This window comes from Oncorhynchus kisutch, linkage group LG14, assembly GCF_002021735.2.
Source record: "Oncorhynchus kisutch isolate 150728-3 linkage group LG14, Okis_V2, whole genome shotgun sequence".
NCBI classification, from domain to species: domain Eukaryota; kingdom Metazoa; phylum Chordata; class Actinopteri; order Salmoniformes; family Salmonidae; genus Oncorhynchus; species Oncorhynchus kisutch.
Window position 1 is genome coordinate 13,344,808 of NC_034187.2, and position 25,000 is coordinate 13,369,807.

The following is a 25,000-nucleotide window of genomic DNA, read 5'->3' on the forward strand; positions in this document are numbered from 1 at the left end:
AAGTGCATGAGTCAACTGTCAGAAAGAGACAAACGTGGTCAAACGTGGTCTACATGGGAGGTCAGGAAGGAAGAAGCCTCTGCTCTCAAAAAAGAATATAAAGACACGACTGACGTCTGCCAGACAACACCTGGGTAAAGACCAAGACTACTGAAACAATGTGCTCTGGACAGGTGATTCAAAGGTGGAGTTGTTTGGCCGCAACACCAGACGCCATCATTGGCGAAAACGAAACACTCCATTTGAACAAAAGAACCTCATACCAACCGTAAAGCATGGAGGCGGTGGCATTATGGTTTATGGCTGCTATGCTGCCTGAGGGCCTGGCCAACTGGCCATCATTTAGTCAACCATGAATTCCATATTGTATCAAATAATTATTGAGGAGAATGTGAGGCCATCTGTCAAGAAGCTGACACTGAACCAAACATGGATCTTGCAACAGGACAATGATCTAAAACGTACAGGCAAAGTTACAACAGATTGGTTCAAAAAGAAGAAATGGAGGGTAATGGAATGGCCGAGTCAAAGCCAAGATCTCAATCCTGATGAAATGTTGTGGGGGGACTTGAAGCGGGCCGTCCATGCAAGCAGTACTGTAAAGAAGAGTGGGGGAAAAAATCTTCCCAGTCGATATAAGAGACTGATAGACAGTTACAAGACACGGCAACATTAAGTTATTTCAGCCAAAGGGGGAAACACCAGCAATTAAATCTTGGAGCGTACTTATTATTTCCACTCTTGCATTTTGAATCATTTTTGATGAATAAATCTTTCAGTTTATTTTGTTAAATTAGGTTACCTTTATCTGTCAATCGTGTTGAAGTGAAGATTACATATCCATCTGTCCAAATATTTACAGAAGAATACAACTTGAACTGCACTGTTGGTTAAGGGCTTATAAGTAAGCATTTCACGGGAAGGTCGACACTGTATTCAGTGAATGTGACTAATAAAGTTTGATTTGATCTGAACTTTCCAGGGGATGTACTTACTTTTTCACGACTGTATATATTTGCCAAAAAATACAGTACACGCATACATAAGTACATGTTCACATACATACACATATTTTCCTTTATTACTTTCTTACCCTACCAACCCTCCCCTTATTGGAGTAAACTAGTGAACAACAACGCTTAGGCTTCTACTTCCAGCTTCCAACATACTATATATATTTTACGGGCACAGTCTATTTTACAATAGTTATATTATGTTGTCTTTTACTCCTCTAACCTCAACCTTAACCTCTCCCATCTATTTCTTTCACAAAAGATCTGAACCTATGTACGCTTTACGGACACAGTATGTTTTACATTAGTTATCTTGTTATTAGTTGCTATTATCCCCAACCTTCAGCTCCAATTCAACCCCTCCCATCTATCTCTTAACACCATATTGGATTTCTATTTGCCATATATTTTTCAACATGTGCTGTGATGTTTAATAAAAGTTCTGAACCTTTCTAATCTTTCGACAGATTGTAAATTATTTTTGCTAAAAGTATTATTATATTATTGATCAATTGACTTTTCAGATCACCCAGTAGTTCTATCTGCATAGTTGGCTCCAGGTAAATGTTGCAATTCTTCAGTCATTCCTAGACCTGTGTCCAAAAACAAGCTACATATGGACAGTACCAAAACAAATGGCCTAATTATTCTGTCTCTTTGCAACTAAATCTGCAGAGCTGGGAATGTTGTATCCCCCCATACAGTGGGGAGAACAAGTATTTGATACGCTGCCGATTTTGCAGGTTTTCCTACTTACAAAGCATGTAGAGGTCTGTAATTTATATCATAGGTACACTTCAACTGTGAGAGACGGAATCTAAAACAAAAATCCAGAAAATCACATTGTATGATTTTTAAGTAATTCATTTGCATTTTATTGTATGACATAAGCATTTGATCACCTACCAACCAGTAAGAATTCCGGCTCTCACAGACCTGTTAGTTTTTCTTTAAGAAGCTCTCCTGTTCTCCACTCATTACCTGCATTAACTGCACCTGTTTGAACTCGTTACCTGTATAAAAGACACCTGTCCACACACTCAATCAAACAGACTCCAACCTATCCACAATGGCCAAGACCAGAGAGCTGTGTAAGGACATCAGGGTTCAATTGTAGACCTGCACAAGGCTGGGATGGGCTACAGGACAATAGGCAAGCAGCTTGGTGAGAAGGCAACAACTGTTGGCGCAATTATTAGAAAATGAAAGAAGTTCAAGATGACGGTCAATCATCCTCGGTCTGGGGTTCCATGCAAGATCTCACCACGTGGGGCATCAATGATCATGAGGAAGGTGAGGGATCAGCCCAGGACTACACGGCAGGACCTGGACAATGACCTGAAGAGGGCAGGGACCACAGTCTCAAAGAAAACCATTAGTCACACATTATGCATTCATGGATTAAAATCCTGCAGCGCACGCAAGGTCCCCCTGCTCAAGCCAGCGCATGTCCAGGCCCGTCTGAAGTTTGCCAATGACCATCTGGATGATCCAGATGAGGAATGGGAGAAGGTCATGTGGTCTGATGAGATACAAATAGAGCTTTTTGGTCTAAACTCCACTCACCGTGTTTGGAGGAAGAAGAAGGATGAGTACAACCCCAAGAACACCATCCCAACTGCGAAGCACGGAGGTAGAAACATCATTCTTTGGGGATGCTTTCTGCAAAGGGGGCAGGACGACTGCACCGTATTGAGGGGAGGATGGATGGGGCCATGTATTGCGAGATCTTGGCCAACAACCTCCTTCCCTCAGTAAGAGCATTGAAGATGGGTCGTGGCTTGGTCTTCCAGCATGACAACGATCCGAAACACACAGCCAGGGCAACTAAAGAGTGGCTCCGTAAGAAGCATCTCAAGGTCCTGGAGTGGCCTAGCCAGTCTCCAGACCTGAACCCAATAGAACATCTTCGGAGAGGGCTGAAAGTCCGTATTGCCCCGAAACCTGAAGGATCTGGAGAAGGTCTGTATGGAGGAGTGGGCCAAAATCCCTGCTGCAGTGTGTGCAAACCTGGTCAAGAACTACAGGAAACATATGATCTCTGTAATTGCAAACAAAAGTTATATTAACAAATATTAAGTTCTGCTTTTCTGATGTATCAAATTCTTATGTCATGCAATAAAATGCAAATTAATTACTTAAAAATCATACAATGTGATTTTCTGGATTTTTGTTTTAGATTCCGTCTCTCACAGTTGTACCTATGACAAAAATTACAGACCTCTACATGCCTTGTAGGTAGGAAAACCTGCAAAATCGGCAGTGTTTGAAATACTTGTTCTCCCCACTTTATATGTAACATATTTGTTGCAAGAATTTTGTATAATAATTGAAATTGAACAATTCTAAGCTTTGAAGCCAGTGTTGTTTTACGTATCAATTCATAAACCATGTGCCATGGAATCGGTACACCCAAAATCTCTTCCCAACTATTTTGTAATCTATATGGCACTGTCACACCCTGATCTGTGTCACCTGTCTATGTGCTTGTCTCCACCCCCCCCCCTGCAGGTGTCACCCATTTTACTATTATCCCTTGTGTATTTATACCTGTGCTCTCTGTTTGTCTGTTGCCAGTTCGTATTGTCCTGTCAGGTCTTACCAGCATGCTTTCCTGTCTCCTTTTGCTTCGAGTTCTGTTTCCTGGTTTTCCCGGTTCTGACTATTCTGCCTGCCTTGACCCCGAACCTGCCTGCCGTCCTGTACCTGCCTGACTCTGACCTAATCACAAACCCCTGCCTGTACTCGACCTGCCCTTTGCCTGCCCCTTGTTTACCATAAATAATCTGAGAACTGTACTATCTGCCTCCTGTGTCTGCATCTGGGTCATATCCTGAGTTGTGATAGGCGCAGCTGTCAATTTTTTGGTCCTTAAATGAAACTGGTATACTTTTTTATTTATCACAATTTTCTTTAACCAATGATGGTCTTTAAAGCAGGGCCGACAGACAAGTTCCCTACTTGTTCTCCCTTCCACTTTCCTATTCCATTTTTGCGGTAATGCTGCAGTTAGTTGGTTGTAATTTTGGGTAGAGCAGACATTTCCGTATGTTTTTGTTAGCTGCATGTGTGACATAATGCCACCAGTCCTATTTATGATATAATTTACAAAGATTATACCTTTATTTAAATATATATATATATATATATATATATATATATATGTATGTTTTTTTAATCTATTAGTATATTTGAGTTTAACCACAACATTTGTTGTATTATTTGTTTTGTCTTTTCTGATGGATTAAATTGAAATTGTAACCAACTTTCTCTGGCTTGTTTTAAAAATAGCGATATTTGGGAAATTATTTCCTTTTCAAATAACTGAAAGTGAGAGGTTGTAATCTGAATAAAGGGAAAAAGGCCATTCTGTCACGTTCAAAGACAGAATCGAAAACCGAAACAGTTCCGTGTGGAACACACAGAAAACAATCACCCACAAAACACAATAGAAAACAGGCTACCTAAATGTGGTTCTCAATCAGGGACAACGATTGACAGCTGCCTCTGATTGAGAACCATACCAGGCCAAACACAGGAATAGCAAATCATAGAAAAACTAACATAGCAACCCACCCAACTCACACCCTGACCATACTAAAACAAAGACATAATAAAATAACTAAGATCAGAACGTGACAGTACGCCCCCAAAGGTGGGGACTCCGGCCGCAAAACCTAAACCTATAGGGGAGGGTCTGGGTGGGTGTCTGTCCGCGGTGGCGGCTCTGGCACGGGACGTGGACCCCACTCCACCATAGTCCTTCTCCGTCTCTTTACCCGCCTCCGTGGCCTCTTTAACGCGGTGACCCTCGACGCCGTACTCGGACTGGGGACCCAAGCCACGGGTCCCGAATGGACGGGATTCCGGCAGCACCGGACGGACGGGAGATTCCGGCAGCTCCGGAGTGAAGGGCGATTCTGGAAGCGCCGGCATGACAGGCGATTCTGGCAGCTCCTGGCTGACTGGCGGCTCTGGTAGCTCCTGGCTGACTGGCGGCTCTGGCAGCTCCTGGCTGACTTGCGGCTCTGGCAGCTCCTGGCTGACTGGCGGCTCTGACAGCTCCTGGCTGACTGGCGGCTCTGGCAGCTCCTGGCTGACCGGCGGCTCTGGCAGCTCCTGGTTGACCGGCGGCTCTGGCAGCTCCTGACAGACAGGGAGACTCTGGCAGCTCCGGACAGACGGGAGACTCTGGCAGCCCCGGAAAGAGGGGAGACTCTGGCAGCTCAGGACAGACGGGAGACTCTGGCAGCTCAGGACAGACGGGAGACTCTGGCAGCTCAGGACAGATGGGAGACTCTGGCAGCTCAGGACAGACGGGAGTCTCTGGCAGCTCAGGACAGACGGGAGACTCTGGCAGCTCAGGACAGACGGGAGACTCTGGCAGCTCAGGACAGACGGGAGACTCTGGCAGCTCAGGACAGACGGGAGACTCTGGCAGCTCAGGACAGACGGGAGACTCTGGCAGCTCAGGACAGACGGGAGACTCTGGCAGCTCAGGACAGACGGGAGACTCTGGCAGCTCAGGACAGACGGGAGACTCTGGCAGCTCAGGACAGACGGGAGACTCTGGCAGCTCAGGACAGACGGGAGACTCTGACAGCACTGGGCAGGAGGAAGACTCTGGCAGCACTGGACAGGTGGGAGCACCTGTAGGAAGGAGACGGAGAGACAGCCTGGTGCGGGGGGCTGCCACTGGAGGGCTGGTGCGTAGAGGTAGCACCGGATAGACCGGACTGTGAAGGCGCACTGGAGCTCTGCCTTGGGGCGGTGGTATTCCCCAACCTGTGCCCAGGGTCCTTTACCGTCAAGGATCTCCTCCCATGTCCAGGAGTCCTGAGATCGCTGCTGCTGCTGCTTCCCGTTACCACGCTGCTTGGTCCTTTGGTGTTGGGTGATTCTGAAAGGGTTCTCGTCCTCCTCCTCTGACGAGGAGTATGAGAGATCGGACCAATATGCAGCGTGGTATGTGATCGTCATGTTTTAATGAACAAAATCACTGAACACGAAAATACAAAATAACAAATAGAAAGACAGAAACGAAAACCGAAACAGTTCCGTGTGGTCTTTCTATTTGTTATTTTGTATTTTCGTGTTCAGTGAATTTGTTCATTAAAACATGACGAACACGTACCACGCTGCATATTGGTCCGATCTCTCATACTCCTCGTCAGAGGAGGAAGAATCCCGTTACACATTCTTGAATATGGGGTGAGACATTCTTATTAATTTGCTAGAGAACCAGTTCAGATTTAAGTAATGCTAATGCTTTAATATTTAATCATTTCTGCCGTCCGAATTCATTTTCATTATATAAATAGGCCCGTTTAATTTTGTCTGGCTTGCCGTTCCAAATAAAATGGATTTTAAATGACTGTTTTCTAGGTGTAGGCAAGACCATAAGCAAATAGGTAAACTGGGATATGACTAAAGAGGTAATCAGGGTGATTTTTCCACAAATAGACAGGTATTTTCCTTTCCATAATCGAGGGCTGGTGTGAGCCACTAAAATGAGCCATTCATTGAATTCAAACATTTATTTCCATCTGGTTTAAAGATTTTATTAACCTTCTGGTCCGCCTCTTGGAATTTCTTATTTTCTCTGGTTCCGGAATACTAGGGCATCATTTTGAGATACTTTGACCACAGAAATGCATTATATCTCTATGACTTTAGTGGTCCACATGCATAGGTTTGGTTTGCTCTTAGCGGAACTCGACTAGGCTTTAGGGAACGTCTGTGCTCACATACTCCCTTAAAATACCTAAGCTTGAAAAACGAAAAGAAAAAAGCAATATTACTGTTTGTCCATCTTGAAATGCCGTAGCAACAAGTACACTTCCTCAAAATAGTTTGAATTAATCTAAGATAACTCAAGAAATCTGTAATTAATTCAGTATTTTTTAGCATAATTTTACATCTAACTAAGATGTTTGGTGAAGTATTTCTCAAGTAGAAAATATGTGCATGAAAACGAGTCATCTGTCGTTGAATGACAACAAACTCTTAATTGAAGAATCGTGACTGTTGACAAATTACAGATGAAGGGGCATAGACTTCGGCTACCGAACTTCGACAAGCCTCAAGAAAAAATAAATTGTGTGCTCCAGCAGCCCCCCCCCCCCCCCCCAAAAATGCTGAAAGCTGCAAAAACGTAAAATTGTTGTGTCATAATATACGTGCAAACTGTTTGGAAAGGGAAGCATATGGTAAGCTTAAGATATAGAAGCTTGGCCCATTTGGCTATAATATTTGGAATGAATGTGTCATGTATGATTAAAAACTAGGGGAGAAACCACTCTTCCGCGGTTCCAAATATTAGCATATCTAGATTTACATTGCGGGTATGCGGGTATGCGGGTATGCGGGTATGCGGGTATGCGGGAGAAACAGTCCCAGCTCTAAACACCTCCGAGTTTTTCACCACATAATCGACACTCAATTCATACCGGTGCGATTAATGGTCAGCTGCCTCTTCACACACTTATTGAACAGATGTAAGTAGCTTCCTCTCCTCTCTCCCCTCTGCTCCTCTCTCCCATTCCCCCTCGGCTCCTCTCTCCCACTCCCCCCCTGTCATGCTCCCTGACCCACTTTCCACCATGACAGAATCAGGACAGACAGCCCCTTAGTTTCGGGCTTCAGACAGTCAGAGACAGAGAGCAGGAAACAAGTTGAGAACTCACATCCTCACATTCACAACATACAGGCTTCAAACACCCCACCAATATGTTGGAGGCAGGAAGCAGACATAACATACCCTTAAATTCTCTCTCTCGATAGACATCTCAGACCTGAGCTAGATTTCTATCACTCAACATCCTTCACTCACACCTGTGTTCTCTCTCTGTCCATCCAGAGAGATGTTAGAAAACAGGTTCTCCTTCAGTCATTCCCTCAACACTGGTCTCTATAGAATACTTGGGATGACCTCTGTGGGGCTACTTAGCTAGCCACATCTCTCTCTCTCTCTCTCTCTCTCTGTTTCTGTCTCTGTCTGTCTCTGTGTTTCTCTCTCTCATTGTCTCTTTGTCTCTCTCTCTGTCTCGCTCTGTCTCTCTCTTGCTCAGGTGACTTGACCAGAGCACAAAGTTGAGGGAAGAGAGTGAAGAGACAGAGGAGAAGAAGTGTGAAGGATAGGGGTGCTAACTTGCAGGCATTCATTATTCAGTCAACCGATCAGCTCCAGGTGGGAAAGAGGCGGGTCGCCCGGCGTGTAATAACAAACACAGCGCTGTTTATGGAAACAAACAACCCAACAGCCTTTATCCGGGGAACGGTGTGTGTCAGTGTGCATGTGTCTTTATCAGGTGAGAGCAGCTGGGAGGTGGGATGGCTTTAATGGCTTTCATTCAGACTACTTCAAGGAATATAATTCTCAAGACAAACATAGAAACCAACTGCTTTGTTGTGTTAGTGGTGGGAGAGATTAAACATGACTCTCCGTATCACTGTTAGACTGCACATGTAGAAAGGAGAGGTCCACGCCCCAACATGCAATCTTTGACAGGATTCGTAGTCTGAAATATGAGAGTCATTTTGACTTACATGGCAGTTGTCAGCATATTCCTACCTCTGCGTCCCAAAAGGCACCCTATTACCTATATAGTGCACTACTTTTGACAGTATCCCTAGGGGCTCTGATCAAGTGTGCACTTTAGGGAATAGGGTGCCATTTGTAACTGACACTATCTAATCCTCCTCCTCCTCCTTCTCTAACCTTGACATTCTCTGCCTATTAACTTTCAGGGAACTTCCTGACAAGCAGGCTTTTACTAAGTACCCATAACCCCAGCCAGTGTTGCAGTTCAATAACACTCAATATTGGAATAGCTATTGTCAATAAAGTATAATTCTCCATTCATTTTTGTGCCCTCTTCCACTGAGAGAACCTGCTAGATTAAAGCGTTGAGGGTCGCTTGGCTTGTTAATCAGCTTTCAGGCCGATGAATAATAATCTCTTTTGACAGGAAAAACATCTGTGTAATTTAAAAAGAGCCGAGTGAAGGTCCTGTCCCTCGCTGTGCAAGTTGCCGTGGCGACATTGTTTCTCAGCATGCGCCCAATCAGCAGCTATCATTTGGTATTCCGGCTGCACATCAGGGCAAACTGTAAACACACAAGCAGATGCGTTCATCGGAGGCAAGCATACACGCCTACACTCACGCACATACGCACACACACACGGCATGCGTACACACAAACACAAAGACTAGACATTAATCACCAGAGAGGGAGGCAGTGACTGAAGATCTCTAATGTTACTGAACGCTCCGTCTTCAACTCCACATTGGGGCCAGCAGGGGATTGACTCTAACCGCCAACCAAACATTGTCTACCTCCCAAATGGCACCTTGTTCACTTCATAGTGCACTACGTTTGACCAGCGTACTGGGAATATTGTGCCATTTGGGACACATACCGTGCTCATGTCTACCAACCTCTGCCAGATTCTGGTTCCTGCTTGAATGAATGTGACGATAAAAGCATTACGTTTCGGAACATGTTGTCCGTATCTATTAAGGGTTGTTTATTGTTGTTATTTATTGTTTACTCCCAGGTGAGCAGCTTGGTACTGTGGGTATTGTGCTTTGGAGATTTCTCGCCTCACGACTCTTGCCTACTGCGCTGCAATCATAAATCGTGAGGACTGCATGTCGGACACGTAAATACACAGCTGAGCAAGGGTTATAGATCTAGAGAGGGTAGGGAAAGAGAGAGAGGGGGAGAGAGAGAGAGAGAGGGGGAGAGAGAGAGAGGGGGAGAGAGAGAGGGGGGTAGGGAAAGAGAGAGAGGGGGAGAGAGAGAGAGGGGGAGGGAAAAAGAGGGAGAGAGAGTAAACGTGTTATACACTGTTAACGATACTGTAAGGGTGAACATGTTTCTATCTTTATCCCTTTGGTTGTCCTTTATCAGGCAACGCATCAGAACTAGGGACAATGATTAACGCTATAAAACTAAAGTTAATTAACTAGATCCTATCTGACACCTCGTCCATCCTTCAGTTGCATTGAAAAAGAAAAGTGCCAACTGGACTGATTATATGGCATAAGTACAGCAGAGGGCATATCTACAGGTTTCATTTAACTGTTATTTTGGAAAGGTTAGTCTCACTGAGCTAAACTATATTTTAGGAAGATATACCTGTTTCAGATGACAGCACTCAGTTTATAGGTAGAATGAGGAATATGTACCCATTTCTTAAAAACATTCTAGAATCAATTATGTGAAGTTTAAAGTAGGCCTGTGTGCAGCACTAATAAGAGTTGGCAAGTTAATTGATTCTGGCCTCTTTTTTTTTGCAGCAGCATTTGAATATCGATCACAACCCTCAAGTGCCTGTCAAACGTGTTCTTCTGTGAAGTGTTTTCAAATCCCATGTTTTTCCAAGGCCCTTTGCTTCTAACCCAATTACTTGATTTCTCTTTTTTATTACTCCCTTCTGAATTTTCATTCATACACTGCTGGGCTTTTATTCAAATTGACTATAGATGTCTGATGCTATCACATTCATTTTCATTATGGTGGCAGAAATACTCTAGGGTAACGTACTTATAGAGGTAAACTAAAGGAAAGGTTTTGATTTCATTGAATTGAATAAGGACATGTACAAACACATTGAGCCCATTTAGCGGTTCTCTGTCTTAGAACTTCTCTAAAATAACAGCCATTACACTGACACCCAGGCAAGTCAACGTCAACGTCACTGTGATCGTAATAGTCGCTATGACATTAATGCATGTGAAACATGACCGATTGCCTTTGTGTTTGAAATACTGCACCTCCTGTTTTCCCCTCTGGGTTGGGTTCTCTCTGATATATACTGTTCAGGCAGTCATTACATGTGCATGTACAGTGCTTCAGAAAGTATTCACACCCCTTGACTTTTGCCAAACTTTGTTGTGTTACAGCCTGAACTTAAAATGGATAAAATTGAGATTTTGTGTCACTGGCCTACACACAATACCCCATAATATCAAAGTAGAATGATATTTTTCTAAATGCTTACAAATGATTTAAAAATGAAAAGCGGAAATGTCTTGAGTCAGTAAGTATTCAGCCCCTTTGTTATGGCAAGCCTAAATAAGTTAAGGAGTGAAAATGTGCTCAACAAGTCACATAATAATTTGCCTGGACTCACTCTGTGTGCAATAATAGTATTTAACATGATTTTTGAATGACTATCTCATCTCTAAACACGACAAATACAATTATCTGTAAGGTCCCTCAGTCGAGCAGTGAATTTCAAACACAGATTCAACCACAAAGAACATGGAGGTTTTGCAATACCTCACAAAGAACGGGCACCTATTGGTAAATGGGTAAAAAAAATATCAACACTGAATATCGCTTTGAGCATGGTAAAGTTATTAATTACACTTTGGATGGTGTATCAATACACACAGTCACAACAAAGATACAGGCGTTCTTCCTAACTCAGTTGCCGGAGAGGAAGGAAACCACTTAGGGATTTCACAATGAGGCCAATGGTGACTTTAAAACAGTTACAGAGTTCAATGGCTGTGATAGGAGGAAACTGAGGATGGATCAACAACTCTATTTGACAGAGTGAAAAAAAAGTAAGCCTGTACAGAATACAAATATATTCTAAAACATGGATCCTGTTTGAAACAAGGCACTTAAGTAATACTCCAAAAAGTGTGGCGAAGCAATTCACTTTTTGTCCTGAATACAAAGTGTTATGTTTGGTGAAAATCCAACACAACTAAGTAACACTCTACATATGTTCAAGCTTAGTGGTGGCTGCATCATATTATGGGCATGCTTGAAATCGTTAAGGACTGGGGAGTTTTTCAGGATAAAAAAGAAACGTAATGAAGCTATGGACAGGCAAAATCTTAGAGGAAAACCTGGTTCAGTCTGCTTTCCACCAGACACTGGGAGAAGAATTCACCTTTCAGCAGGACAATAACCTAAAGCACAAGGCCAAATCTACACTGGAGTTGCTTACCAAGAAGACAGTGAATGTTACTGAGTGGCCGAGTTACAGTTTTGATTCATATCTACTTGAAAATCTATGGCAAGACCTGAAAATAGTTGTCTAGCAATGATCAACAACCAATTAGACTGAACTTGAAGAATTTGGATATAATAATGGGCAAAAGTTGCACAATCCAGGTGTAGAAAGCTCTTAGAGACTTACCCAGAAAGACTCACAGCTGTCATCACTGTCGAAGGTGCTTCTATAAAGTACTGACTTAGGGGTGTGAATATTTCTGTATTTTATTTTCAATACATTTGCAAACATTTCTAAAACTATGTTTTCACTTTGTCAGTATGGGGTATTGAGTGTAGATGGGTGAGAAATTTTTTTGTATTTAATCCATTTTGAATTCAGGCTGTAACACAACAAAATGTGGAACAAGTCAAGGGGTATGAATACTTTCTGAAAGCGCTGTAGCTGCTCACTGAGGAGAATGGTAAATGCCATGCCAGAGTTGTGTGACTCCACACACATGCACACACATACACAGGTGTGATTAAGACAGTGTTGTGATTAATGAGCATTAGCCCCATTTAATGATCTCTAGCCCTGTTGATACCTGCCGCTAACATGCGTCCTTCTTCCTGATCTTGCCCGATTTACACCTATACAATTAGATTCAAATCCATTCACAACGCGTCTTTTTATAGTCTACACCTGTCTAAAAATGTGGGCACAATCAGAATGTGGACAACATCAGGACAAAGGATGCATGTTATAAGTATAAACAAGGCTTCTGTCTCTTTCTCTCTTGCTCTCTCTCTTTCCCTTTCTCTCTACAATGGGACATAGAAGTTGTAGTGTGTTGGGAATATGTCACAGAGAATCATGGGAGTTGAACATTGAGATGATCACATTCTAGATAAATGGTTGAACTGATTCCCCTCTCCCATCATCATTATTTAATTGTTATAAAGACGTGGTTATGAAATCCACCCGACGTAACAAAAGATTGGCTATGAGTAAGTCTGAACCTACAGGAACTATTTTGTCTAGTTTAGGCTAATGTTAGCACAGTGTATCACTAGAAGAGGCATAGTTGAGCTAGCTAAGAGAGAGAGTTAGCATCCTCATGGACGGTAGAAAAGGATTTGAGATGGACCAAGTTGGTGCGGGAATTTTTTTTAACATTTTGAGTGCATAAGTGAGTCAATGCTACCTGCATGACATCCTTGTTACTAGGAAAGATGAAGAGGACCATCCTCGGAATGTGGATGCAACTTTTCAGATGAATACAGACTCCGAGTTCGTATGGACAAATGTGCATTCTTCCAATCATCAGTTGAATACCTCACGTCATTGACGCCACATGCCATCTCAAGGCTCTGTTCAATGCAAGGCTATCTTGAACTCCCCCAGGTCCTCAGAACGTGAGCCAACTAAGTTTCTTCCTAGGGTTACTGAATTACTACGGACGCTTCATCTCGAGCTTAGCAATGAAGGTGAAGCTGGTGCATCAGTTGCATTTCAAAGTAAAACATGGAAATGGACTGAATAACTCTAGGAAGCATTCGGGAGCCTTTTTGGACCACATAATGGGATTCAGTCACCAGCTGCAAGCAGAACGCAAAGGTGGACATTGTTGTTGTCAGCACACACCTACGACATCATGTACTGCAAGTCAGAACTGCACTGAAACGCAGATGGACTTTCCAGGTTAGCACTCCCTGTGGTCAAACCAGAGTCACGCCAAGTGGACATCTTCTACTTCAGACATGTGCAAAATGCACCAGTCACTTCAACACAAGTGCAGAGAAAACTGAAGTGATGGTCATCAAAGGTAAAGCCAAAGAAGATGCTCTGGAACTGAAACTGTACCTTTCCAAGAGAAATAAGCTGTTAGTACAGTCTGTTTATCTGCTGTGGGGGAGGAGAGTTATCATTCTGCCTTCGCTGAGGAAACCAGTTTTGCAACAGCTACAGTTAGCATAAGGACAATCGCACAAAGCTACTTCTGGTGGCCTGGATAGGATGGAAGCATTAAGGAGAAATCTAAAACATGTTCCTCATGTCAGAAAGTTGTCAACATACGTTAACTTGCACCTCTTCATCCTTGGGATTGGCTGGAGGAGGCATGGCAACACAACATACGTTAACTTGCACCTCTTCATCCTTGGGATTGGCTGGAGGAGGCATGGCAACACAACATACGTTAACTTGCACCTCTTCATCCTTGGGATTGGCTGGAGGAGGCATGGCAACACATACACGTCCATTTCGCAGGTCCATTCAAAGACAGAATGTTTCTTGTGGTCGTAGATGCTAATAGCAAGTGGGCAGTGGTTACCGTCTTGAGGTTTACTACTGTAGAGAAGACCATCGAAGATTGGAGAAGTGTTTAGTTGGTTTGGGTCGCCGCTCCAACTCATTTGTAACAACGGACCACAGCTAGCGTCCCAAAAATGGCTACGTTCCTACAGGTGAATGGGTTACCGCACATCTGCTCCACGCCGTATCACCCATCAACCAAGGGGCTGTCGAAGAGGTTCGTACAGAGAAAGAATCTAGTACTGAAAGCATAAGCTACAGCTGGATAGCATAAAATGTGGTGAGTAGTTCACTCAAAGAGAGAGAGAGACAATAGTTGAACAGTTTTTAACAAATTAATTTCTTTAAAAATGAAGAAGTAGCAAAAGGGAGAGATAGAGAGAGATTGTATTTTCTTGTTTACTTTCATTTACTTAGCGAATGCAACTAGCTAGTTTAACCCACTCAAACACCGGCTCAAACAGAGAGGGATACTATGTTAGCTAGTTGGCTATGGATACCCAACACTGGAACTCTTCCAAGTCAAGGTAAGCTTTTTGGTTTTATACATTTATTGGCACTGAGAGATGCCGGTGTAACTGCTAAACTGCTTGCTGACTGAACACTATACTGCATGATCGTAGTGGGTTTACTAACATGCTAGTTCTATTAGCTATGTTGACTATGACATTAGCTAATATGGTGACAACAAGGTAGGTTATGTGTAGAGGTTTGCGGTTATGATATGAAGGTTTGGCTTGGAAAGTGTTGTACAATGAAGTCCACAAGTGAAAGGAAAAGGTGAGCGGAGGAGAGAGCATAGATGCGAAAAGGAATTATACAATGTGGCTGCAATGAAAGTGAACTGTGTTTGCATGTGGTCAGGGTTGTATTAATTCTGCCGATTCTGTTGAAAGCGTTTCTTAAATGGAAGTAAACGGAACAAAACCGGGAAAAATATACCTCAATTTGTCCAATAGAAACTCTTGTTTGCAACTGTTGGAATAATGATTACACCTTAGATCAGCTAGATGCAGGCAAGAGTGTGCAAGGCGTATTTTATTTATTTATTTATTTTACCTTTATTTAACCAGGTAGGCAAGTTGAGAACAAGTTCTCATTTACAATTGCGACCTGGCCAAGATAAAGCAAAGCAGTTCGACAGATAAAACGACACAGAGTTACACATGGAGTAAAAACAAACATACAGTCAATAATGCAGTATAAACAAGTCTATATACAATGTGAGCAAATGAGGTGAGAAGGGAGGTAAAGGCAAAAAAGGCCAAGATGGCAAAGTAAATACAATATAGCAAGTAAAATACTGGAATGGTAGTTTTGCAATGGAAGAATGTGCAAAGTAGAAATAAAAAAATAATGGGGTGCAAAGGAGCAAAATTAATTAATTAATTAAAATTAAATACAGTTGGGAAAGAGGTAGTTGTTTGGGCTAAATTATAGGTGGGCTATGTACAGGTGCAGTAATCTGTGAGCTGCTCTGACAGTTGGTGCTTAAAGCTAGTGAGGGAGATAAGTGTTTCCAGTTTCAGAGATTTTTGTAGTTCGTTCCAGTCATTGGCAGCAGAGAACTGGAAGGAGAGGCGGCCAAAGAAAGAATTGGTTTTGGGGGTGACTAGAGAGATATACCTGCTGGAGCGTGTGCTACAGGTGGGAGATGCTATGGTGACCAGCGAGCTGAGATAAGGGGGGACTTTACCTAGCAGTGTCTTGTAGATGACATGGAGCCAGTGGGTTTGGCGACGAGTATGAAGCGAGGGCCAGCCAACGAGAGCGTACAGGTCGCAATGGTGGGTAGTATATGGGGCTTTGGTGATAAAACGGATTGCACTGTGATAGACTGCATCCAATTTGTTGAGTAGGGTATTGGAGGCTATTTTGTAAATGACATCGCCAAAGTCGAGGATTGGTAGGATGGTCAGTTTTACAAGGGTATGTTTGGCAGCATGAGTGAAGGATGCTTTGTTGCGAAATAGGAAGCCAATTCTAGATTTAACTTTGGATTGGAGATGTTTGATATGGGTCTGGAAGGAGAGTTTACAATCTAACCAGACACCTAAGTATTTGTAGTTGTCCACGTATTCTAAGTCAGAGCCGTCCAGAGTAGTGATGTTGGACAGGCGGGTAGGTGCAGGCAGCGATCGGTTGAAGAGCATGCATTTAGTTTTACTTGCATTCAAGAGCAATTGGAGGCCACGGAAGGAGAGTTGTATGGCATTGAAGCTTGCCTGGAGGGTTGTTAACACAGTGTCCAGAGAAGGGCCGGAAGTATACAGAATGGTGTCGTCTGCGTAGAGGTGGATCAGGGACTCACCAGCAGCAAGAGCGACCTCATTGATGTATACAGAGAAGAGAGTCGGTCCAAGAATTGAACCCTGTGGCACCCCCATAGAGACTGCCAGAGGTCCGGACAGCAGACCCTCCGATTTGACACACTGAACTCTATCAGAGAAGTAGTTGGTGAACCAGGCGAGGCAATCATTTGAGAAACCAAGGCTGTCGAGTCTGCCGATGAGGATATGGTGATTGACAGAGTCGAAAGCCTTGGCCAGATCAATGAATACGGCTGCACAGTAATGTTTCTTATCGATGGCGGTTAAGATATCGTTTAGGACCTTGAGCGTGGCTGAGGTGCACCCATGACCAGCTCTGAAACCAGATTGCATAGCAGAGAAGGTATGGTGAGATTCGAAATGGTCGGTAATCTGTTTGTTGACTTGGCTTTCGAAGACCTTAGAAAGGCACGGTAGGATAGATATAGGTCTGTAGCAGTTTGGGTCAAGAGTGTCCCCCCCTTTGAAGAGGGGGATGACCGCAGCTGCTTTCCAATCTTTGGGAATCTCAGACGACACGAAAGAGAGGTTGAACAGGCTAGTAATAGGGGTGGCAACAATTTCGGCAGATAATTTTAGAAAGAAAGGGTCCAGATTGTCTAGCCCGGCTGATTTGTAGGGGTCCAGATTTTGCAGCTCTTTCAGAACATCAGCTGAATGGATTTGGGAGAAGGAGAAATGGGGAAGGCTTGGGCGAGTTGCTGTTGGGGGTGCAGTGCTGTTGTCCGGGGTAGGAGTAGCCAGGTGGAAAGCATGGCCAGCCGTAGAAAAATGCTTATTGAAATTCTCAATTATGGTGGATTTATCAGTGGTGACAGTGTTTCCTATCTTCAGTGCAGTGGGCAGCTGGGAGGAGGTGTTCTTATTCTCCATGGACTTTACAGTGTCCCAGAACTTTTTTGAGTTAGTGTTGCAGGAAGCAAATTTCTGCTTGAAAAAGCTAGCCTTGGCTTTTCTAACTGCCTGTGTATAATGATTTCTAGCTTCCCTGAACAGCTGCATATCACGGGGGCTGTTCGATGCTAATGCAGAACGCCATAGGATGTTTTTGTGTTGGTTAAGGGCAGTCAGGTCTGGGGAGAACCAAGGGCTATATCTGTTCCTGGTTCTAAATTTCTTGAATGGGGCATGTTTATTTAGGATGGTTAGGAAGGCATTTTAAAAAAATATCCAGGCATCCTCTACTGACGGGATGAGATCAATATCCTTCCAGCATACCCCGGCCAGGTCGATTAGAAAGGCCTGCTCGCAGAAGTGTTTCAGGGAGCGTTTTACAGTGATGAGTGGCGGTCGTTTGACCGCTGACCCATTACGGATGCAGGCAATGAGGCAGTGATCGCTGAGATCTTGGTTGAAGACAGCAGAGGTGTATTTAGAGGGGAAGTTGGTTAGGATGATATCTATGAGGGTGCCCGTGTTTAAGGTTTTGGGGAGGTACCTGGTAGGTTCATTGATTATTTGTGTGAGATTGAGGGCATCAAGTTTAGATTGTAGGATGGCTGGGGTGTTAAGCATGTTCCAGTTTAGGTCGCCTAGCAGCACGAACTCTGAAGATAGATGGGGGGCAATCAGTTCACATATGGTGTCCAGAGCACAGCTGGGGGCAGAGGGTGGTCTATAGCAGGCGGCAACGGTGAGAGACTTGTTTTTAGAGAGGTGGATTTTTAAAAGTAGAAGTTCAAATTGTTTGGGTACAGACCTGGATAGTAGGACAGAACTCTGCAGGCTATCTTTGCAGTAGATTGCAACACCGCCCCCTTTGGCAGTTCTATCTTGTCTGAAAATGTTGTAGTTTGGAATTAAAATGTCTGAGTTTTTGGTGGTCTTCCTAAGCCAGGATTCAGACACAGCTAGAACATCCGGGTTGGCAGAGTGTGCTAAAGCAGTGAATAGAACAAACTTAGGGAGGAGGCTTCTAATGTTAACATGCATGAAACCAAGGCTATTACGGTTACAGAAGTCGTCAAAAGAGAGCGCCTGGGGAATAGGAGTGGAGCTAGGCACTGCAGGGCCTGGATTCACCTCTACATCGCCAGAGGAACATAGGAGGAGTAGAATAAGGGTACGGCTAAAAGCTATGAGAATTGGTCGTCTAGAACGTCTGGAACATAGAGTAAAAGGAGGTTTCTGGGGGCGATAAAATAGCATCAAGGTATAATGTACAGACAAATGTATGGTAGGATGTGAATACAGTGGAGGTAAACCTAGGTATTGAGTGATGAAGAGAGAGATATTGTCTCTAGAAACATCGTTGAAACCAGGAGATGTCATTGCATGTGTGGGTGGTGGAACTAATAGGTTGGATAAGGTATAGTGAGCAGGACTAGAGGCTCTACAGTGAAATAAGCCAATAAACACTAACCAGAACAGAAATGGACAAGACATATTGACATTAAGGAGAGGCATGCTTAGTCGAGTGATCAAAAGGGTCCGGTGAGTGGAGAGGTTGGTTGGTGATTTAGACAGCTAGCCAGGGCATCGGTAGCAAGCTAGCATAGGATGGAGGTCTGTTGTTAGCTACCTCTTGCGTTCCGTCAGTAGATTAGTGGGGTTCCGTGTGGTAGAGGGGATTAATCCAAATCACACAACAACAACAAAAATAAAAACAATAGATATAGTTATAGAGGCCCAAGAAGAAAACATAATAATAATAATAATAAAAAATTTAAAAAAATATATATAAAGAAAATTGTCCGATTGTCTATTCAGATAGCAGCCGGTAAGACAGCTAACGGTTAGCAGGCCGCAGATGGGCGTTCAGGAGCCAGCCGAATAACTCCTTCGGGTAGATAACGTCGGCAGTCCAGTTGTGAAGGACCGGGGGGGCTCCGCGAAAGCAGTAAAACGGGTCCGGATAGGTGACTGCAGCCCAGGTGTGATTGATGGAACTCAGGAGTGATTGACGGAGCTTGCTAGCTCCGGAATAATTGATGTTTGCTCCGGAATCGACGAAGGCCGATAGTCACACGGATAGCAGCTAGCTAGCTGTGAGATCCGGGTATGAATGTCCAGAGAGCAGTCGAAATCCAGGGACATGGAGAGAAAAATTGGTCCGGTATGTTCCGTTCCGAGCCGCGCTGCGCCGTACAGAACTGGCGATAGATTTTCGAGCTAAAGGATAGCTGATGACCACAAACCGTGGTTAGCTGAATACTAACGATTTGCCAGTAAAGGAGCTAACTAGCTTCTGAACTAGCTTCTGGATTAGCTTCTGGCTAGTTTCAGGCTAGCTTCTTGGAGTTTCTGGCTAGCTTCTTGGAGGATTACAGATCTGAGGTAAATAATACTTTTTTATAAATATACATTGGTGAGGCGGGTTGCAGGAGAGTGTTTTGAAGATGAGTTGATGGAAAATAAAAATAAAATGTATGTGAAAAAGTTGTAAATATATATATATATACAGGACACGACAAGACGAGGACAAAAGACGTCTGAACTGCTATGCCACCTTGGAACGAAGTATTGAATGTGTCATTGTCTGTCACCTTGATTAAAAAATATATATATATATTATATATACTGTATATGACACATTCAGTTTATGTATATACTGTATATTGACAGGTGAACATACTGTACCTTGTAAACTTTCATGTTGTAGTAACCTCATGATGGGTACAGGGAAAATTAGACTATCATGTGGTAGCTTAAACCTATCGATGTTACATTGAACTGGGTGAATGGAACATGAATGACAGTCATCCAATATGCTGTAATAGAAATAAGGCCATGCTTAGGGCTGTTGCGGTGACCGTATTACCGCCACACCGGCAGTCATGAGTCATGACTGCAGTAAAATTCCACGTGACCTTCAAATCACGGTAATCTCCTCAACTCGCTAACGCCCATCAGGTTCTAATGGCCTGGTTCTCAGGGCTCTATTGTCCCTCCATCAGGTTCTAATGGCCTGGTACTCAGGGCTCTATTGTCCCTCCATCAGGTTCTAATGGCCTGGTACTCAGGGCTCTATTGTCCCTCCATCAGGTTCTAATGACCTGGTACTCAGGGCTCTATTGGCCCTCCATCAGGTTCTAATGACCTGGTACTCAGGGCTCTATTGTCTCTCCATCAGGTTCTAATGGCCTGGTACTCAGGGCTCTATTGTCCCTCCATCAGGTTCTAATGACCTGGTTCTCAGGGCTCTATTGTCCCTCCATCAGGTTCTAATGGCCTGGTACTCAGGGCTCTATTGTCCCTCCATCAGGTTCTAATGGCCTGGTACTCAGGGCTCTATTGTCCCTCCATCAGGTTCTAATGACCTGGTACTCAGGGCTCTATTGGCCCTCCATCAGGTTCTAATGACCTGGTACTCAGGGCTCTATTGTCTCTCCATCAGGTTCTAATGGCCTGGTACTCAGGGCTCTATTGTCCCTCCATCAGGTTCTAATGACCTGGTACTCAGGACTCTATTGTTCCTCCATCAGGTTCTAATGGCCTGGTACTCAGGGCTCTATTGTCCCTCCATCAGGTTCTAATGACCTGGTACTCAGGACTCTATTGTTCCTCCATCAGGTTCTAATGGCCTGGTACTCAGGACTCTATTGTCCCTCCATCAGGTTCTAATGACCTGGTACTCAGGACTCTATTGTTCCTCCATCAGGTTCTAATGGCCTGGTACTCAGGGCTCTATTGTCCCTCCATCAGGTTCTAATGACCTGGTACTCAGGACTCTATTGTTCCTCCATCAGGTTCTAATGGCCTGGTACTCAGGGCTCTATTGTCCCTCCATCAGGTTCTAATGACCTGGTACTCAGGACTCTATTGTTCCTCCATCAGGTTCTAATGGCCTGGTACTCAGGACTCTATTATCCCTCCATCAGGTTCTAATGACCTGGTACTCAGGACTCTATTGTTCCTCCATCAGGTTCTAATGGCCTGGTACTCAAATTACGCAAATTAAATAAAAAATCACATCAAACAATAATAATCAAAACAGTATCGTGTTTTAATTTGATACATTTGAAGAAAGAAGTTTAAGGGTTGAAACTGAGTGGAAAACATGGTTATTTTGGATGTTGTTTCAAAGCGTAACACCATGATATAGACAATGCTTTCTAAGGTGATGATTAACTCAAAACACCCACACTCATATTAGAGCTTATGCGTAGGCCTATAGATGAGCCCAAGACCAACAAAAAACTGAATTAAAATAATGATTGTCCTGTTATAAAATACTGTAGATCCAAAGGGCATCAGTTCATTCAATGCATGTTTCCCCAAATCAGGATATTCCATCTCCACATCACACCAGAAATGTGAGTCTTGTCTCTGAGTACCTCATCTTCAGGCCTCGGTCTGAGGACTTATCCAGAAGATTTTCCTGAAATCTGGAAGGAATGTTGTTGTTGGTACTGTCAGTCATGAAAGGATTGTGCACCGAGTCAAGTTCGACAGGGAAGCAGGAGTTGAACTCACTGTTGAGTTTGGATAAATGTGAGCTTACTATGTACAGTACACCGTAGGAGCTCAGTGAATATAAAATACTGTATATGCCATTTAGAAGACACTTTCATCCCAAAGAGATTTACAGTAATGCATGCATACATTTCACGTATTGGTCACCCAAGGAATGGAACCCACAGCCCTGTTGGTGCAAGCACCATGCTCTACCAACTGAGCCACCTGTAGCCAGTGACGTGTCAAGCTGCTGGAAGCAACTTATGTCCCCATCTTCACATTTCCCTTCCCACAGTTGGATCTTCATCATGAATCCATACACCTTGTCATACAGATGTAGAATGTAGTGACTTTACATTGCAGAGTTAGACTCAGGTTGCTCAGTTTTCCAAACACATCAATAAGATAGGAACGGCGGGCTACCCAGTCTGTGTCCTCGAACACAGCCACAAGGGGCTGTGAATGCTCAGACAGAAAATCACTTACTTTGGCGCGCAGCTCAAAAAGCCTCTGTAACGTTTTTCGAAAGGACTTCGATGTGAAGCAGTAGCTGCTGGTGCTTAGTCCCACTGTCATGACAGAGCCTTTCAAACTGCTGGTAATCCAGAGGCCTGGACTGGATGAAGTGAATCACTTTCACTGCGTCATTCAAAACATCACGTAACTCAGGAGTCATTCCCTTGCTGGCCTACTGCCTCCCTGTGAATGATACAGTGATTCCATTCAATGTCGGGATTTACCTTCGGTGATGCCGCACCATCTGTGCACACATGAACACACGATTTCCAATCCAGATTGTGCTCTGAAAAATAGCTGTCAATAACTTGAAACACATCCACACCTGTGGTTCTCCCCATTAGCATCTTGCAGAATAGAATGTGCTCAGAACAGAATGTGGTCAGAACAGAATGTGCTCAGAACAGAATGTGCTCATTCATTTCCAAAATTCCCACTGACATCAGTCGAATTGTCCAACTGCCTAGCAAATTGGCCGGATTTTTGTGCTTTTCCACCACTTGATCAACAACATCAACTCTAGATCTGTATACCATCGATCCTATGGCACACCGTGTTATTTGACAATGGTTCAGTCTTCAGTGCAACAGCTGCTGTCTTATCAATCATGGTTTTTGCTAGGATAACAGCATAAGGCTAAATGAACTCCTCAGATATAGTGAATGGCTTGTTTTTTTACTTAGCCACGAGTAGCGACACAGTATATGAAGGCCTCCAATGGTTTGTTTGACACTGCAATCGCTTTCTTTCATTTCTCTTGACTTCACTTAAATTCTGACAGCTTTTAATGGATGAACTATACTGTCTTACCCACACAGGAATGAGCTTGGTACTGAGGTGCCGTTGTAAATGAGCTGAGAGAAAGTGGCCGCAGAGGAACACTATTGCTGAGGCAGATCTATAGATGTGGAGGTGAAACCGAAGAGGACACACTAAACCTTGTCAACTTTCTTAATTTTTTCCACGGGTTCAATTGAGCTGGCACTAGCGTTGCTACTGCTGCTTGGAACAGTCTGTTTTAGCCATTGATCCATAGCTAGTTTCTACTCAAAGCTAGCTGTGTTAGCTGAAATGGTAAGCCACTCTGGCACGCAGAGCAGAGGATCATTTTTTGTATTTAACCTTTATTTAACTAGGCAAGTCAGTTAAGAATAAATTCTTATTTGCAATGGCGGCCTACCAAAAAGCAAAAGGCCTCCTGCGGGGACGGGGGCTGGGATTAAAAATTAAAAATTCAAAAATGGGACAAAACACACATCACAGCAAGAGAAACACCAAAACACTACATAAAGAGAGACCAAAGACAACAACACAGCATAGCAGCAACACATGACAACACAGCATGGTAGCAACACAACATAACAACAAAATTGTAGCAACTCAACATGGCAGCAGCATAACATGGTAGCAGCACAAAACACAGTACAAACATTATTGGGCACAGACAACAGCACAAAGGGCAAGAAGGTAGAGACAACAATACATCACGCAAAGCATCATGTGTACTTGGCATGAGCAGAGGATCAACGGGCAGGCAGAGGCCAGGAAGACAGAACAACATGCACACACACCGAAACTAAAGTTTAAAAAGTAGTCATATAAATATAAAATAAGTGTTTTCCTGCCTATTAAGATAGAAATGACTTGAAACATTTTTTTATTTTTTATTCTCCACATTTTGGAAAATCTTCCCTCGTACCCCCTGGGGGCTGCCCAGTACCCCCGGTTGGGAAACACTGCCTTATGCTATGCTCCAAAATGTTTATCCATGACTCTGGCAGAGAATGTATAGACCTAGGCGATGCTGTTGGTTCATTGTTTGTGCAGGGGGGCTTACAGAGTTAGCCTACAATTATAGTGATTTCGTATTTTATTTTGAATAGCCTAATAATAGGGCTTTTTTTTTCGTAATTCTTAGGCTGACACATTACCTTTAGCTACATAATATCTCACTACAATGGGTTTACATCTTCTCTCTCTCATTCATTCCTTTTTTCAGCACGCAGAGGAAGGGCCTGTCAACAGTTTAATGAAATATGTTTTGTTGTGAAAACATGTAACTCTAGATGTTCGTGAACAGATTTCCCAAATGAAGGACTGCAGGAATAGAGTTGGAGAGCTCACGGCATACAGAGGGTGGAATAGAAGCTGTCACACATGGGTGGAGTAGAACCTGTCACACATGGGTGGAATAGAACCTGTCACACATGGGTGGAGTAGAACCTGTCACACATGGGTGGAGTAGAACCTGTCACACATGGGTGGAGTAGAACCTGTCACACATGGGTGGAATAGAACCTGTCACACATGGGTGGAGTAGAACCTGTCACACATGGGTGGAATAGAACCTGTCACACATGGGTGGAATAGAACCTGTCACACATGGGTGGAGTAGAACCTGTCACACATGGGTGGAATAGAACCTGTCACACATGGGAGGAATAGAACCTGTCACACATGGGTGGAATAGA